Source organism: Tachypleus tridentatus, chromosome 1 (genome assembly GCF_004210375.1).
Source record: "Tachypleus tridentatus isolate NWPU-2018 chromosome 1, ASM421037v1, whole genome shotgun sequence".
Classification (NCBI taxonomy): Eukaryota; Metazoa; Arthropoda; class Merostomata; order Xiphosura; family Limulidae; genus Tachypleus; species Tachypleus tridentatus.
The window spans coordinates 93,856,031-93,869,210 of NC_134825.1; positions in this window are offsets into that span (position 1 = coordinate 93,856,031).

Genomic DNA, 13,180 nt, shown 5'->3' on the forward strand with positions numbered 1-13,180 from the left:
TGGTAAACTGTGACTGGATTATTTTAATGGTAGTAGTTATTAATGTCTTTATTTCTATAATCTTTGTTCTTTAAGTTTCATGGTGAAAACTACATACATGCTTAAGATAGTATTTCAGAATATTTCTACTGATGTTACTGAGAGCAATATCATAAATATTGTTCGTGAGAAACAAGTAGAAAAATGGAAACCAGATTCAAAGAACAAAAAAAGTCACCTTCACGTTTTCGAACACTACAAATCAAATAAACCCAACATAACCATAAAAAACACCCAAATACTAAATAAAGAACCAAACACAAAATTAAAGAATCCTTATAAAACAACTCAAGCCCAAAATAAACACATACAAAGGAACACCTTCATACCTATATTAATAAATATAATCAAACATCTAAGCACGCTCTCTACATTCCTACACTAAATTACACAAGCGCCTTCAAACATGTGGTCAGTTACCACTTTCTTTGTGAACCTGATGATGACCGAAGAAGGTTGACATGTTGTTCGTTCTCAACATTAAAAAAAAAAAAATCTCAACCCATACCAGCCGTTTTTACATATATATATATATATATATATAATATCATAAATATTGTTACTCTAATCTTATTTGAATTATATGTTTTTGTGAACAAAATGTCTGGCACTAGCTATCTCTAATGCTTCACTTGTAAATCACGTAATTTGAGATCTTGTTAGAATTTAAGCATTATTTTACTGAATCTGAAGGCTTGAAAATGTATGTTAAAACAGTAACACCAAAAAAATTGTGTTAGGACTACAAACAGTTTGACATGTCCCTGAATTTTTGCATATCAAAACTTGTATGAAGATATTTGGATTAATTTAGTGTTTTTAGTATAGTTAATACAATATTTTTTTCAATTAGTTATTTGGTTTTATTTGTAAAAGACAATAAAATCTGAAAGTAAAGGACAAAATATATAAATTTTTTTTACAAGAACAGATGTTATTTCTATCAAGTCAAAGTTCTGTGTGGTACAGTTTGATGGTTATTACCTATGAAATGTAACAAAATATACAATATTGTATCTGTTAGAGCAAGTTATTGTTAGTAGACTCATATTTATTTGATTAGAATTAGTACAAAGGAATTCAAAAGGATTTGAAACATGAGCAATGTCTGTTGATATATGTAGGTTTTATTAAATGTATTTGTTAGGTTGTATTTTTCTTACTGGACTTGCAAGAAACGCAAACTTAGTTTAGTTAATGGTTGTGAAATTTTAGATAACTGTACAAAATTGTTTCTTTAACTTCCATGTACTATCATTCTTTGCGCGAAATTCAAATCAAAACAAAAACAAATCCAACCTCTTTATGCACCGAATTTTTGGTTGGTGTATGAAACTGTTCGTTACAGTTAGCTTCGGTGGGCCAGCGGTAATTCTCCGGACTTACAATGCTATGATTTGAGGTTCGATTCAATGTGCTGGAAAGATCAAAGACAACTCCGATTGTAGGCTTGCATGGCTACAGGACACCGAAAATTTCAGTCACCCACACATTCATACATATAAATTAAATAATTATAAAACTATGATCAATATTCCATTTAACTCTCTAGTTACTGCTGAAATTTTCTGTGTATTTAACGTAAATATATTTTTCTTACGTTTGTGTCAGTTTTTTTACATCGTCGTAACTGAAGAAAACACGTAATTACACCAGTAATGAAAAATATGTAAACTTATTATTTGAATTTCGCGCAAAGCTACTTAAGAGCTATCTGTGCTAGCGTCCCTAATTTATCAGTGTAAGACTAGAGGGAAGGCAGCTAGTCATCACCACCCACCGCCAACTCTTGGGCTACTTTTTTACCAACGATTAGTGGGATTGACTGTCACATTATAACGCCTCCACTCATATGTTTGGTGTGATGGACATTCGAACCCGCGACCCACAGATTACGATTTGAGTGTCTCAGTCACCTGGCTATGTCAGGTCTTATAAAGAATGGTTAAAATCGCTGTAAAGAAAAATAGGATTATAGGGTCGGTATTTTAGCCGAAACTTCTTTAACGAAATCAATTTTTTAATACTTCCGAATTTTACTGAACTAGTTAGAAGATTGTAGAATTTCAGACATTTTTATAGTTCTTTATTAATATTTTTAAGAAGGCAAATTTGTTACTGTAATAACACTGAAGAGTAGTATGTCAAACAAAGTTACTGCAAGAAAACAACAAAAAATGTTTGTTACATAATTGAGCCAGATTTGGCTAGGTGCTGTGTTCGCAAAGGAGAAGTCGAACTGCAGATTTTAGCGTTGTAAATCCGTAGACTTACCGCTGTTCCATTCAAGGACAAAAAAAGAAAAGAATAAAAACTGTATAAATTAAGATGTGAAAAGTCTTCACATAAAACTAGAATTGCGAAAGAGTGGTGTTTAAACCCACATGGTTAAATTTTGCAATTCACAAAAGTATGCTTGAAGAAAATAACCACGAATTGGTGTAAACGTAGAGATTCATCATATATGATACTTTTGAATTCTGTACTTAAAATGAACTTAAAGACAATATTTAAGAATGGTTTCATTATTTCGTCAGAAAAGCTACAGATATTAACTATTAGTCCTTTGTATTTATCTTTTAGCTGACCAAACCTCCTTGAAAGTTTTTAATTTCAATGATACACAAAGTAACTACGCTTGATAAATAGTAAACATGGAACATACGATTTTATTTAAATTTTGCGATGAAATTCATAAAATTCAAAAATTAGTTTTATCATTATACACACATATATATATATATATATATTCACTTGTATGATACTCTATTCTTCTATATCTTGTTCAATAAGTACTTATATAGTTCAACACTATGAAATATAACGATTTTCGTTCGCATTGACCATTTTTCATTCCTAAAAAATCAGGGGTTCGATTCCCCTCGGTGGGCTCAGCAGATAGCCCGATGTGGTTTTGCTATAAGAAAAACACAAACACACATTCCTAGAAAAATTAATAACGACTAAGTACTGACACTCCCTTTGACTTTCTTATATTCAATTACAATCTAACATAATTTGAATGGTTAGCATATATTTAAAAAAATGTTTTTACAAACATCTTATTGTTCTTGTTTTTATACTGAAGTTTTAACATAATTCATTCAGCACATTATAAGAGTACAGAAACCGAGTACATTTGTAGAATAGAAAATTCTATTGTTTTTATCGTCCATTATTTCTTTCTATCGTTTACTTTATCTATTAATTTACCTTTTAGCTAATTATTTATATTTTAAGTAAATATGTATGTAATATGAAACTGATACCAGCTTCCCAAGAGTAACGTACGTATACTTTTAATATAGCAAAAGAGTATGTAAATTTATGACCATATGAGATGTACTCTCGTGACCTAATCATGAATGGATATCCTGCCAGTAGCTAGTTAATGTATTTAGTCATTTTTGCTGTTTTTCATGCGATATTTTTAATATTGAAAGATTTTTGGATTATTGTGTTACTGTATTTTTATTACGTTTTTTTCTTCCTGATTCTCTTTTCTTGTCTCATTATTTGAATTATTGTTTTGGTAACTGTTGAATTTATTGTTAAGTATTGTCATAATTTTAAGAAATTGCTTTTTTTTTGTGTTATTTTGGTGATATTGGCGTCCAAACAGAAAATTGTTGATAAATGTTAAATTGTAGTTGTGGATTTTTTCCGTCTTAATTTGGTATCGAATCATTAATTTAGCAATAATTTAAGTTTACTAGTATTTGAAAATAACTGAAATACTTTAGAAGTTAGTGAATATGATATGGGAAGTTTGAAACACTCTGTGTCAATATTGAAGGAAAAGGTAGAAATGCTGACAGACATGGTGACTAATCTACTAGCGAGAGAACTAAGTCTTCCTCCTTTCAACCTCAACCACAAACGTCGAGAGTCCATTCTACCTACAGTCCCGTGAAACATTCATCGATTTATGTAACCGCAATCAATCAACCATCTCTACCTGTTGAGAAGTTTGATGGTCGCTCGGATTTTAATGTATTAGAGTTTTTTAAAGTTTATAAAGATATCGGTATACGTATCAAGTACCGATAACAAATGGGTGGAAATTGTGGTTTCTTGTTTGAGGGGTAGTCCGTTACAATAGTGGAAGGTTTTCGGATCAAAAATAGTTTTTGAACACTGAAGAGAAGTTAATGTAAAGAAATATTGAATAATTTGTACCCATTGATGTGAAATAATATCGCAATGGCTAAGGGACTCTTTAGTAAAAAGCACCATAGAGGGAAGTCATTAGAGAGGTGTATTTGGAAAACTATGAAAAACCACAGAATTCTAAAGCTACAGACAAAAAAAAAAAAAGTAAATTGTATAATATCACATTGTACATTTCTTTGAGAATACTTGGTATGCCACTTTGTTATTATCTATTGCTGAGTTTCTAAAACTTCGCAAACAACACAAGCATCATCAAGACAAACTTTTAACAGTGAATGGATTAAAACTGAATACCATAGACCTGTGCAGTGCTATATACTTGTAATCAATTAGGACACTTTTGTATGCATTGTCCAAAGTAAACTTATTACGTCTGGTTAAATTTAATAATTTACAAGTGTGCTTAAAAACAACCACGAATTGCTGTAAACGTAAAAGTTCATCATATACTCTTTAATTCTGTACTGAAACTGTTGCAGATTGAAGGACTAGTTGTGAACCACTGATTTTGGAGCAAAATTATTGATAAATATAATTTTTAATCAATATTAAAAATATTCAACTGTATTTTGTCTTATCGAATTATACTTTATTCAGCAAAACGAAGCAATCCTAAATTTCTTTGCAAATGTTCTTGGATTAAGTGTGGAATCTATTAGCCACGACTAAGACTGAAAAGCGGGTTCGAATTCCTGTCACAAACATACCCTTTCAGCAATGGGGGCGTTATTACTGTTCGTTGGTAAAAGAGTAGCCCAAGAGTTGACGGTGAGTGGTGATGACTAGCTTCCTTTTCTTCAGTCATACACTATTAAATTAAGAACGGCTAACGCAGGTAGCCCTCGTGTAGCTTTGCGAGAAATTCAAAAAATAAACTAAGTTTTGCCAACCAGAAGGATTATATTTACGATTTAAGCTTGCTTTTGAGGGAATACACACGAATTCTTTGATAGATTGTTTAGGCAGAGTATTCATGATGAAACTTTGTAGAATGGACAGCAACTGCCTGTTATGGAGACAAGTGTAGAGGACGACGTTTCGAAAGTCTTCCGCCTTTTGTTTTCAAGACAGTCATCAATACACACAAATGGTGACACAGTGAAAACTGTTAAAGACTTTCTAACTCTGAGAAACTACAAAGAGTTAAACATATTCTTGGGTATTATGCCTAGTATAATAAGCTTATTCCAAAATTTGCTATCATTGTTGAGCCTTTATATCAGGTGGAAATAGATCTCACAATATGAGGATACATTCTGGAAATTTGAAGCAAACTTTATGTAAATCCCTTGTCTTGCAACTTCCAAAAAAGGTAAACAGTAATGTTTGAATACTAATGTTTCAAACATTCAATTAGGAACACTTCTGTACCAAAAGAGTACTGACATATACCAGTAAACCCTTAACTCTACAGAAAGAAACTATACTACTACAGAGTTAAAATGTTTAGACATAGTCTGGGAGATAAAAAAATTGAGATATACTTAAATAGAGAATAATTTACTGTTATAACTAACCCTGCTTCCTCGAAAAGTTTACAGACATATCCGAAATCCACTAGTAGACTTCATAAAAGAGAAAAAGAGAACCAGTTATCTGATATCCTATCTAGATGTCCTATTGATCTCTCAGAAGAAAAAAACACTCCAAAATTGGATGTTAGTAAGCTATCATCTAAGCTTTTTACCATTGTCAATGTTAACACTAGTGAACAGTTGGCCACTGAACAAGCTAAAGATGAATATACACACACACACATTTGAAAACTGGACTTATTTCCAGGTGTTTCTACTATAATTAGAGATTGTAAGTAAAACCAAACCTGTTTTGAATTATAATGTTCTTTAATACACAAAAAGGGTTGCTATCAATGGTCAATTCACACTAGTTATTTTGAAAACAAAATATATCCAGACATGATTGACCTACTACAAGAAAGCGCGTGAAGAATGTGTTATCATGTTTCTTGAACCAGTAAATTTGAACATAAGCAGCCAAATGAATTTATACGAAGCACTAAACTAATGAAACCTTTGTAGTAATGGGAGTAGATGTTATTGGACTTTAAGTCTAGTATAAAAAAAGTTATTTGTTGACAAATTATTTCATAAAATGAGTTCAATTATATCTCCTAGAACCTTCGTGAAGGTGATTGTGAAAACTAATTAATGAACATTTGTGTAAATATGGTATTCCAAACACTTGTCTGATAATGGCCTACGATTTATCTCTCATTTGATTGATGAAACTGGTAAATCTGTGGCAATTAAACATTACTGAAGGAGCAAACATAAGTATTGGTAGAATGATATCTGCTTATATTTAAGGGGAAAAAATCATTGAACTCATGAACTTGGGATAATCATTTATCTGAATTTTCTCTATTAAAACCATTAATGAGTCACTAGCCAAACTTCCCTGGTGAAGTGAAATCTTTCTTCCTTGATACTGACTGATGAAATACCCAAAACACGTCATACCATAGCCAATTGAACAGAAGTTTTACAAACTGTCATACATAGGACAAAATCTAACATTTTAGAGGCGCAGAAGAAACAGCGACAAACCTACAACTGTAAGAAACACCTACATACATTTAAAGTATATGACTTAGTATTATTAAGAACACACCCTTTGCGTTCTCCAGTAAATCATTTTAGTGCAAAGTTTATTACTAGTTGGAATAGACCTTTCGAAATTATGAAGTTTGTTACGCCATTAGTGTATGAATTAAAAGATTCTAGATCTGGTGCAGTTATAGGATGATTTCATGCTACTAATATAAAAAGATATATACCCACTTGACACTGAGAAGATAGTAACCATCCTAAGCAGTTACAGTACAACAAAAGTGTTGACTAGAGCACTTGTTCTCCACAAGACAAAGGGTTTCTGCTGGTTTGCTACTAATGATCCTGCAACCGATCCTGCTGAAGACGTACCTCTATATCCTTTTCAAAGAACATTGTAGCCATGTTGCAGAGTTAATCATCATAGTTAACTGGCCTTCAATGTGTTATAGTTTCAGTAAGCCAAACCAGAGATGGGAGTTATGACACTATGTAACACAAATTTTGTTCCTGGATAGTATGTGTTATTTATTAATTGCTTATGTTATAAAAATACAGAAAATGGCCATTATTCCCTTCAAACTTTGCTTTTGTGACCTGGATAATGAAATTTAGAAATTAACCTATTTTCTATGTAAAAACGGACAAATTTGCACATTTTCATATACATAAGGTCTGAATAAAACAACAAATGAATCCAGATTTACGTGTATTCATACTAAAGTTATACAAAAATGTTTAGAAGTGAGTAGTTTTTAGAGATTTGCGACTAATGTAAATCGCTTTCACGTATCAGCTCCCATATGTAGTCTCCCATCATGTTTTTGTTATACGCTCCTTTGTAGCGGTGTTCAATGTCGAGTATATCTTGGTAGAAGCGCTCGCCGTGCTCCTCTGAGTATGCTCCCATGTTCTTGAATTTATCAAGATGAGCGTCAAGGATATGGACTTTCAGGAACATTCTGCAGCCCATTTTACCGTAGTTATTCACCAGAGCCTCAACCATTTTCACATAATTTTCGACCTTGTGATTGTCTAAGAAGCCCTGAACCACTGCAACAAAGCTGATCCAAGGTTTTTTTCCTTCCTACTGAGTTTCTTGGGGAATTCTGTGCACTTCAGGATCTTCTTTATTTGTAGTCCAACGACGACACCAGCCTCGACCTTTGCTTCAGACAACTTAGGGAGGAAGTTTCAAAGATACTTGAAAGTTACACATTCCTTATCAAGAGCTGTGGCAAATTGTGTCATAAGGCCCAATTTTATGTGCAATGGTGGGAACAACATCTTCTGGAAGTCCACTAGTGGACCACACTTGACAGTGTGCTTCTCCTCAGAGAACTCAGTCCGTTGTGGCCAGTGCTTCCTGTTGTAGTGCGCTGCGGTGTCCCTGCTGTCCCAAAGGCAAAGATAACAGGGAAACTTGGTAAAGCCTCCTTGGAGACCCCTCAGGAATGCCACCAATTTGAAATCTCTGATAACCTCCCAGCCATACTCATCACACGTCAAGGTTTCTAGCAAGGTCTTGAGGCTGTTGCATTTCTCTTTGAGGTGCACCAAAAGATATTTGAAAGGTATAAAAATTGTGTAATATAAAATCTTACTATTTACTTATATGAAGTGACGAATGTCATCATTTCGTTTTTTAAAGTGGAAGGAGTGTAAGACAGCAAATTCTATTTTTATGCTTGCGTTTATCGTTCATTTATATTTCCTTCTATTGTTTAGTTTATACTTCAATTTCTAATTGCATTAAAGTGTTCTAGCTAATTATGTATTTTGAAGAAATTTGTATTATGTATGTATTTATGATGAAACAGACACCAGCTGTCCTAACAGTGATGTACAGATACTGGTAATGATACAGATGATTATGTCACATTATCATTACATGAGGTGTACTCTCGTGACATCGTCAGTGAATACCCTAGCAGAAGCTTCACTGAGAAAGTGAGTCATGAGGGAATTACGCAACGATATAATTAGGCAACTGTTTATTAACTGTGTTTTGATACATACTGAACTTTCTTTGATAGATTGTTTAGGCAGAGTATTCATGATGAAACTTTGTAGAATGGAAGACAGCTGCCTGTTGTGGAGACAAGTGTAGAAGACGACGTTTCGAATGTCTTCAGCCTTTTGTCTTCAAGTCAGTGTGTGTGCAAACGCAAACGAACTTTGCAGGGGTTTTGTTTAGAGGGTGAGAAGTTGAGGAATTCTTTCCCCAACAGGGGTGGTCAGGAACGTTGTGGTTCCTCTTCGTCACCGCTCATGGAAGGTTTACTTTTACGTGGAAGTTTTCTTGTAATTTTGACTTGTTTACGGTGATGGAATGAGATGGGGCAATATGTAAATAACGGGTAAGAAAGGGGGGCGACACAAAGGAAGCAGGCCAGGCCAGAGCCCGTAGCACAAAAGCCGACGACGAGACATTAACTGAAACTACACGTTTCGGGGCCGGGGAAGAATACTGCCTTGGCTGGAATCTAAAGATCCAGTGCCTCAGATTTGGATGAGGGGGGAAACGGGAGTGCCCTGAGAAAACCCATTTTCACAGGACAGGCGCTGAATGTTTTTATGTCCTGTGCCTAGATCTGAAAAGAAATACATATAAACAAACGTATATTCACCTTATTTATCATTATGTATTTTGTTTAGTGTTTTGTAATTGGTGAAAATATGTTATATGGTAAGATGTAATTTGTAGGAGCGCTGGCTAATTTACATAATGACGCAGTTAGTTCGTTTCTATGTTCTGCTTTTGAGTAATATTTGTATGATATTTCTGTGAGCCTGTTTCTAAGGGTGGGTAGGTTACTGATTTGGTGTACATAGTTTACAGGTGTGTATGATGGTAGTCTACTTGCTGCTCTTAGTATTTATTTTGTTGTACTTGGATCTTTTGTAGTGTGTTGTTAGACATCATATGTGATTTGACATCCATATTCTGTTAATGGACGGGTGTAAGCCTTGTATATTTGGATGATGGTTTCTGGTGAGCAGTTTGCGTGTTTGCTAGCAATGGTAATTATATGCGAAATGCGTTTTTTGATGGATAAATGTTGTTAACACGTTTTTTCCATGTTATTCTTGAATCGAAAGTGGTGCCAAGGAATGTGATGTGCTTGCTTATGTTGATAGGCGTATTGCCGAGTGAGATGTTTACTTTTTCCAGAGATTTTCTGTGTCTTTTTAATTTCCTATAAAACGTGATTGCTTGGGTTTTTGTTGGAGTTAAAACCACTCTCCACCTGTTGCTCCAGCTCGAGACAGTTTCTTGAACGCGAGACATGGCCATTAGTAGGTTTCTGGAGTTACTCAAGATAGCAAGGCCGTATGCGTATTGTGAATTGTAAGTGTACGTTAGACTGGGAAAAGGTATATCGCTAACGAAAATAATGTACTGAAGTGGCGAAAGGACGGATCTTTGGGGCATTCCTGCAGTAATTTTGATAAGGTTTTGTTGACTTTTACTTGAGCTGTTATATCTGTTAAGAAGTTCGATATCCATTTGATAATAGCTTGATTTACTTTCAAATTAATTTATACTTAATGGAGTTATGCCAAACACTGTCAAATGCCTTTTTAACATCTAAAAATACACATATGGTTACCTGATTGCTGTTTTTTGTTGTTGTTTTGGAATTTTGCACAAAGCTACTCGAGGGCTATCTGTGCTAGCCGTCCTTAATTTAGCAGTGTAAGACTAGAGGGAAGGCAGCTAGTCATCACCACCCACCACCAACTCTTAGGCTACTCTTTTACCAACGAATAGTGGGATTGATTGAAACATTATAACGCCCCCACGGCTGAAAGGGCGAGCATGTTTGGCGTCAGAACGATGGTTTCCCACAGCCTGTATCAATACGACTGACAGAATCAATAGGTGCTACATACTGTGACGTGACCTATTTGTTTTCGTATGTAATACTATAAACACCCTTTTCATTCTTCAGCTATGGTTGAATTGATATGTTGCAGAAGTAACTTACTTACTTGTGACTTATGTTACTTTTCCAAATAGGAATTATTTTAAATTATTTTTCTTTTACTATTACCACTTCCCTATATGTCCGTGCATTCTCACCTGTTACAAGACGTCATATTTGGTTTATCACAGTTGGGATATGACTTGTTATAGGCTAATTTCTGGATAGTCATAGTGTCAAAATTGATCCATACACCTTTATTTTTCAATGCCATAAAGTAAAAGGGATACCCCTTCCTTATATATATATGTAAAAACGGCTGGTATGGGTTAAGAAAACATTTTTAATGTAGAGGAGCAAACAACGTTTCGACTTTTTTTCGGTCATCGTCAGTGAAAGAAGGTCGAAACGTTGTTCGCTCCTCTAAATAAAAAAAAAATTCTCAACCCATACCAGCCGTTTTTACATATATATTTTTCTTTACAAGGGGGTTTTCTCGTCATCACGGATATCCTTCCCTTGTTACGTATTATAATTTATGTTGGACGAGGCTCCAATTTCATGAAACTTTGTAGAATGAAAGGCAACTGTCTGTTATAGAAACTCAAGTGTAGAGAACGACGTTTCGAAAGTCTTCCGCCTTTCGTTTCAAACGGAATACTTTCTAAACGTCGTCCTCTACACTTGTTTCCACAACAAGCAGTTACCGTCCATTCTACAAAGTTTCATCATGAACACTCTCCCTAAACAATCTAACAAAGAGTTTCCAATTTATTATGTTGTGCATGTTAGCGTAGTACTATTTCAAATAACCGGAAATTTGAATTTAGATTTAGAATGAATTTTAAAGTTTATGGTATTTGCCAACAAAATTGATACATATAATTTTCTTTTTTTAGCACAAATATATTTTAATATATAAAAATAAAAACAATACAATTTATAATAACGTGTATTACTAATAGTTATTACAAATGATTGTTTGTATGCAAGAGTTTTAAAAACAATAACGAGTCTTATGTTCAGTCTAGAACTGAGCATTTTATCGACGATCCAGGTCCACGACGAGCAAATTAGTTCTGAGTTGATATTGTCGTACACATCGCCATCTTTACAAGCTGACTTTTTCTGGCGATTATATTTAATGACCTTGTAGAAATTCTAACGTCCGAAGTAATTCAATTAAGTTAAAGATTTGTAAAATTTGAAAGCTATAAACATTACTGGTCAAATTCTGTAGTTTTGAGATTAATAGGTGTTAACCACAATTATAGCTTTCGAGGCATATAGCACACTGATTGTAGCTGACCAATAATATTTTTCCTATTTGTCTCTCGGCGCGTCGGTTTTTATGTACCAATCATATGAATTTCTAGAATTTTCAAAAATGATCTAGCGCGTTTCGTAAACATATATTGTCGATTCTCACTTTAAACAATTCTCTACAGATTTCTAGAAGAGACGTGACTTGCGCAATACACTGAACAATATGTGTCACATGCAACAAAGATAACTACAGAAACGAGCATGGGCACTAAAATAAATGTACAGCGAAAGACCTGTTACACCCTGCCTTGGAAATTCTGAATCTGTAATGTGTCGGAAAGGACTTTTACATACCCCTTCTGAAAGTGATCTGTTTTCAGTGGCATCACACTCTCTACAGAATACTAAACAATATCATAATGTACTTCTGATACATTAATTCGAGATTCATGTCCCATGTGCTCCAAACCGCATTCCGTATTTTCGGGTTGTGAGTGAGTTATAAGAGTTTGGTGATATCCCACAATGCAGTAAAATAAAAGTATAAGTTCTAACTTAAGGATGATTTAAGCAGACAGCCATTTGTAACTTTACACAAAAATCCTAAAAGAAGTACTCTCAATGAGCAAGACAGTTCATGTACTAAAAATCCTACTCAAAACGTAGTATTGTGATAATCCTTAATTCTAGACAGAAGCTTTATTTAAGATAATTTTAATTTTGAAAGGAATCAAAATCATTCTAAGACTCTCACGGAATCTAGACTTTAAATCCGTCAGTAATCTGCCAAAAAAAGAAAAAGAAGTTTCCATCAACGAAATTGACTGATTCTTCGTACTTGTTAAAACGTTTTACGTTACTTAGGAATAATAGAGAAATTCTTTAGTAAAAAGTAGATCAAGTATATTTTCGGTTATAAGCGTTTTTAAATTATTTAACAGTTATTCAAATCGTACACAATATTCACGCACGTAATTTTCATATAGTGATATAATGCGTTATTGATAGTGTTAATATACTATCTACAGTGTTCCTTTCTATAATATTAGTTTGCAGAAACAGAATAAGGTTTATTGTAATGATAATTTCTTTCAAATTTAAATTGTGAATATTACATCTTTTGTTTTTTACTTTGTAATTTCAATAGTTATGAATGAAATAAAGCTGTGAACTTCGTTCTGAGATACACTGTTATAACATGAA